The sequence below is a fragment of the Chroicocephalus ridibundus genome, unplaced genomic scaffold (assembly GCF_963924245.1).
Source record: "Chroicocephalus ridibundus unplaced genomic scaffold, bChrRid1.1 SCAFFOLD_219, whole genome shotgun sequence".
In the NCBI taxonomy this organism is placed as follows: Eukaryota; Metazoa; Chordata; class Aves; order Charadriiformes; family Laridae; genus Chroicocephalus; species Chroicocephalus ridibundus.
The window spans coordinates 168,109-174,775 of record NW_026961300.1 but is presented as its reverse complement, the minus strand read 5'-3'; positions in this window follow the sequence as shown (position 1 = coordinate 174,775).

The window sequence follows — 6,667 nt, the reverse complement described above, 5'->3', positions numbered from 1 at the left end:
AGGGACTGGGGGAGCAGTGAATGGATAAAATGGCTCAAATCCCCCATTCCTCCTTTTGAGTCTGAAGTGACAGGCAGAGCTGGTCAGAATTACTATTCAAGTGAGCAATGCATTTTCATATTCTAGGCTTTCACGCATGAAATGGGAGTCTTTCTTTCTAAGGATTTCTTCAACATAGTCCCTGGAGCTCTGTACTGTTCATAAGCTGAGATTCAAAGTAAAATTCTGCTGCATTTATTACATGTAAAGCTAGAAAATACCAATGTGATACTCTACTTTGTCCTTTTCAAGTAAATCAGTCAGATGATCTCAGTCAGAATTCCCAATTCTCAGCTCAGTCTGTCTGTGCAGAGACCAGAGGGGGAATGGAAGTCTTTGAGAGGTGTTAGCCATGATCTCAGAAACACTTCTGTGTCACACAATTTTAATGCTCTAGGTGATCTCACAGCCTCCTAGTCCCCTCTCTGCATCCTTCACTGTTTGAACACTACTGTAAACTTTTCAGTGTGTCTTGATTCCTGCCTTCCAGGTAATATTTTTGATCTTAAAAGGCATGGAGTTTGGGACCGGAGTGTTGGCTCAAAAGAATAAAGGAAGAGCAATAGTGAACAGTTACCATGTGATCCACCTCACTCAACATTAGAGTTCAACTGCTCACAGAGGTGTGCATGGCAACTGAGGATGCCTCAAAATAACCCCAGGATATCATACCTTGCTGCTTGACTTACTGCTGGGTCCTGCACTCTCTACCGGTCTTGTACTGATTTTGTACATAAACTCTGGCATCTCAAATGACACAAAAAACCCTAGAAAACGTATGAGCTTCTCCTCTTGGAACACTTTTCTGGCCATATATAGGAGACAAAGGTTACTTGGGAAAAGTCAGTCTGCAGGTACTGATCTGATCAACGTGGTCAACCTGATTGCCTATTACTGTCTTTGAAAAACAGCAATGAACAGATTGAGAGGTTGTGGATAAAAATTAAGGGCCAAGCCATCAAAGGAGATCTCATTAATGACATAGATAGCAGAATTGAGGGCAACTTCAGCAAGTTTGCAGGTGACACCAAGAGGAGTGGCACAGTTGATTCACTTGAGGGAAGAGATGCCATCCAGATTCACCTTCACAGGCTTGATTATTAGCTTCATGTGAAACTCATGAAGTTCAACAAGGCCAAGTGCAAGGTCCTGCACCTGGTTTAGGTTGTCACCAGAATCAGTACAGACTGGGGATAAATCCATTGAGAGCAGCCCTGCAGAGAAGGACTTGGGGATACTGGTGGATGAAAAATTGGGTATGAGCCAGTAATGTGCACTTGCAGCCCAGAAAGTCAATCATATCCTGGGCTGCATCAAAAGAAGCATGGCCAGCAGGTCAAGCGAGGTGATTCTGCCTCTCTGCTCCACTCTCATGAGACCTCACCTGTAGTACTGCATCCAGCTCTGGGGTCCCCAGCAAAAGAGAGATGTGGGCCTGTTAGAGCAGGCCCAGAGGAAGGCCACAAAAATGATAACACTTGATAAAATGATGAGTCGTAACACTTACCTTATGAAGAAAGGCTGTGTTCAGCCTGGAGAAAAGAAAGGTCCAGGGACCTTATTACAGCCTTTCTGTATATAAAGGGGGCTTCTAAGAAAGATGGAGAGCAACCTTTTACCAAGGCCTGTAGTGACAGGGCAAGGGGCAATGGTTTTATACTGAAAGAGGGTAGCTCTAGATTGGCTATAAAGAAGCATTTTTTATGATGAGGGTGATGAGACACAGGTTGCCCAGAGAAGTTGTAGAAGTCAGATAATTGAGACTGTTCAAGGTCAGGTTGGTCAGGGATTTCAGCAATGGCAGGGGGATTGGACTAGATGACCTTTAAAGTCCCTTCCAACCCAATCCATTTTATGATTCTACGATAAATTGACTAGATTTGTGGACCAGGAGAGAGCATGGTGTATCATTTACCTTGACTTTAGCAAGGATTTCCTCATTGTTTCCCATAAAATCCTTGTATCTAAGTTAGGTCATTATAATCTGGATGAGTGGACAGTTAGACGTGGAAAAAAACTACTTGGATAGTTGTACTCGGAAGACAGTGGTTAATAGGTTGTCCTCAACTTGGAAGCTGATAAAAAGTAGAGTGCTGTAGGGGTCCGTACTAGAACCCATCATGTTTATCAGTGACCTGGAGGAGGGGCAAGAGAGTGCATTCTTGTCAGTTTCACAGATGATACCAAATTGAGGGGACCAGGCAATACTCCTAAAGGCAGGACTGCCGTTCAGAAGGACTTAGGCAGGAGGAAGGGGGACAAAAGGAACTGCAAGAAATTTAACAAGAACAATGTACATTCCCCTTGGGCGAAAATACAGACTGTCGACTGATTGTCTTGAGAACAGCTCTATGGATAAGCACTTAGAGGACCCTGTGAGCAGCAAGTTGAGCATAAAACAAGCAGTATGCCCTAGCAGCAAAGAAAATCAACAGCACGCTGGGCTGCGTTAACAGGAGCATAGTCACTACATCAAAGGAAGTGACTGTTTCCCTCTAGTGGGAAGTCATTAGACGACATGTAGGCTACTGCATCAAGTTGTGGGTCCCCTGGTTCAGGAAACAGAAGCGAATGAACTGAAGCAATTTCAGAGGAAGGACACTAAGGTGGTTGGTGACCTTAGCACATGCCGTGTGAGGAAGAGCTGAGGGAAGATGGCTTGTTGATCCTGGAAAAAGGAATTTTTCAGAGAAACCTAACAGCAAGCCCTTCAGTACATTATGAATGTTATGAAAAGGAAGGAGCCTGGCTCTTCATAGTTGTGCAAGGTGGGAAGATGTGAAATAAGAGGCTTAAATTTAAAACAGACTGTATTTAAAGGAAAACTTTTTTCACCTTGAAAAGCAGTCAAGCATTGGAAAAGGGTATCCAGAGATGTTCTTAGGTAACCTGACTGAGCAACCTGAATCAAGGCCCTGCAGTTCCATATGAACATCAAAATGTCAAATTTTCCAAGTTTTCCCTCAATCTAAAGCTACATCTGCACTTTATTTCTTAATATGATTTCAGATGAAAAGAGGGAGAGGAGAGGAGAGGAGGGGAGGGGAGGGGAGGGGAGGGGAGCCTGACCACTTCAGGGCTGACCAAAAGTTAAAGAATGTTATAAAGAACATTGTCCAAATGCCTCGTAAATACTGAAAGGCATGGGGCATCAACCACATCTCCAGGAAGGCTGTTCCGATGTGTGGCCACCCTCTCAGTAAAGAAATGTTTCCTAATGTGAACCCTGAACCTTCCTGGATGCAGCTTTGAACCATTCTCATGTGTCCTGTCACTGGATTTCAGGGAGAAGGGATCAGCACCTTCCTTTCTCACTTCCCCTCCACAGGAAGCTGTAGAGAGCAATGAGGTCACCTCTCAGACTCTTTTTCTCTTAGACAAACCCAAAGTCCTCACTCACTCCTCATAGGACATGCCTTTCAGCCCTTTCACTGTCTTTGTTGCCTTCCTCTGGATGCATTCAGGTACTTTCACATCTTTCTTAAATTGTGGGGCCCAGAACTGCACGCAGTACTCAAGATGAGGCCACACCAACGTTAAATACAGCAGGATAATCCCCTCTCTTGACTGGCTGGTTGGACTGTGTTTGATGCACCCCAGGCTGTGGTTTGTCCTCTTGGCTGTGGTTTGTCCTCTTGGCTGCCAGGGCACACTGCTGACTCCTGTTGAGCCTGCTGCCAACCAGCACCCCCAGATCCCTTTCTGCAGGGCTGCTCTCCAGACACTCCTCTCCCAGTTTATACTTGTTCCTGGTGTTACTCCACCCCACTCCATCCCAGGTGCAGAATCTGTCATTTGGACTTGTTAAATTCCATCCATTGGAATCATTGCCCGATGCTCCGATCTATACAGATCCCTCTGCAAGGCCTCTTATCCCTCAAGACAGTCAGCAGCACCTCCTGGTTTAGTATCATCAGCGAACTTCCATTCAACTCCTGCATCTACCTCATTGACGTTTGCCTCTTCCCCTGCCCATCTGCTTATGACTATCTTCCACATGAGGTCTGGTACTCATGGTGATCATAGGCCATAGCATCATCTAGTTCAGTGGTCTCCAAACTTCTTTGACTGCACAACCCATCAGTAAAAAATTTTGCCAGCAGGCAAAGGAAGGGAAACAAGTTCATGGGCTTGGGGAAGCAAGCAGGAGGAGATCCCTCAGTCAGCAAGGATGTGTGATGGCATACCTTCAGCAGCATGATGTCATTTTTAAAGGGATGACTTGAATAATTGGGGTGGATGACCCAATGGCCAACATGGAAAGCTTGCTGACTTGGCTTGCCCTTATTTACATTGTCAGCTCTCAGGATCACAGTGATATTCACGTTTTTGCCAGGAAACACCAACACATTTCAGCTACACTGACCACAACCACATGGGGTCCCTTACTCCATGCTGGCATAGGGCTGAGGTGTCCCATTCTGAAGAATAAAGGGAAGCAGGGAATGGGAGACACTGGCCTTTCTTCTGCAAAAGTAGCTCCGAGCCATGGTTGGAACCATGGACCAGGAGACCACTGCCAAGGAGTCCCGTCCCAGGGGCACACAGCCCCTGGCAGACAATTCCTGCAACTCAGAGGGGATGTATCACCTCACAGAGAGCCCTGCTGTGCCTGAAGAGACACAGAGGACTCTTTCCCCCCAAAGCAGGACTGCGGCTCTTCATGACTGTGTGAGACTGTGAAAAAATTCCACATACAAGTAAGAATGGGCCTTACGTTTCTTCAGCCGCACAGTGAGCTGATGAGAGCACTGCATCTGGGCGAATTAGGAATCCTCCACATCAAATGTTATCATCTAACTCATTTCTAATTGATAAATAAGCCATGTAGGGCCAGGAGTGGGGCTTAGCTTCTGACCCGCCAATGATCCTTCCTGGAAGAGAGATAAGAAGTGTTAATATCACATACACCACTATTTCCCATCAAGTTCGGAGCTACGTGAGGAGAGAGAGTCATCCTCTGATGTCATATGCCAATGATGCCAATAACTCTCCTTCCTGGGGCTGTCCAAAGCATTTCTTATGCACAATGGAGAGAAAAACAAACACTTCCTGGGGATGACTGACCACACCTGACTCTGGATGTCTAAAATGCTGTCAAAGAACACTACATGGCTACCTGTAATGCATCATTGGTTTCAGCCACAGTCTGAGCTGAGCGATATGAGTAGAGTAGAGAGTAGAGATATGAGAAAAGACAAGGCAGGCACCAGACATATTTCCTATTCAGTGCCCATTTCTGCCCTTGTACGTCCTCCTCTACACCCCGTCTGTCTGTACTCACCAACCCCAGCCCATGGGACAAGGAGAAAAGCGCTTGCGAGCAGAAGGAGAAGCAGCATCTTCTACCACTGTTCTGAAGAGCCAAAACAGTTGTTATGGCCAGGCCAGGCAGGTGACAGGTACAGAATGGCAATCTATATATATGAAGTTTGGAGCTGAAACAGGAAACCTCAGCCTGCTTTCAGCTTGTGTCGTTTGCTGGCTTTGTTCTTACAAACCCCAACCTGTGGTTTGGTGAGGGGTTCATGTCACAGCCTCTCTGGGCAACTGACTCTGATGCTTCGCTGTTCTCATGGTGAAGAAGGTTTTTTTTACACATAGCCTGAACCTCTTTTATTTAATTCTTTATTTATTAATGTCATAGAATCATATGGTTCTTCATGGTTGGAAAGGACCTTTGAGATCATCGAGTCCAACCATTCACGCACAAACCCCCCCCCCCCTAAAATCTCTGTCACTAGAGCATGCCCTGAAGTGCCAAATCTAGACGTTTCTTAAATACCTCTAGGGATGGTGACTCAGCCACCTCCCTGGGTAGGCTGTTCCAGTGCCTTACCACTCTTTCAGTAAAGTAATTCCTCCTAATATCTAATCTAAACCTCCCCTGCCACAACTTCAGACCATTTCCTTCAGAGACCTCTCCTCTGGGAGAAGAGGCCAACACCCACCTCTCTACAACCTCCTTTCAGGTAGTTGTAGAGGGCAATGAGGTCTCCCCTCAGCCTCCTCTTCTCCAAGCTAAACGTGCCCAGCTCCCTCAGCCTCTCCTCATATGCCCTGGTCTCCAGACCCCTCACCAGCCTGGTAGCTCTCCTCTGGACACGCTCCAGCACCTCAATGTCCCTCTTGTACAGAGGGGCCCAGAACTGAACACAGCACTCGAGGTGAGGCTTCACCAGTGCCGAATACAGAGGCACAATCACTTCCCTGCTCCTGCTGGCCATGCTATTCCTGATACAAGCCAGAATGCTGTTGGGCTTCTTGGCCACCTGGGCACACTGCTGGCTCATGTTAAGCTGGCCGTCCACCAGCACCCCCAGGTCCTTTTCTGCCGGGCAGCTTTCCAGCCACTCTTCCCCAAGCCTGTAGCATTACTTGGGGTTGTCATGACGGAAATGCAGGACCTGGCACTTGGCCTTATTAAACCTCATACAGTTGGCCTTGGTCCATCGATCCAGCCTGTCCAGCTCTGTAGAGCCTTCCTACCCTCAAGCAGATCAACACTCCCACCTAGTTTGGTGTCATCTGCAAAGTTACTGAGGGTGCACTCAATCCCCTCATCCAGATCATTCATAAAGATATTAAACAAAACTTGCCCCTAAACCGAGCCCTGAGAGACACGACT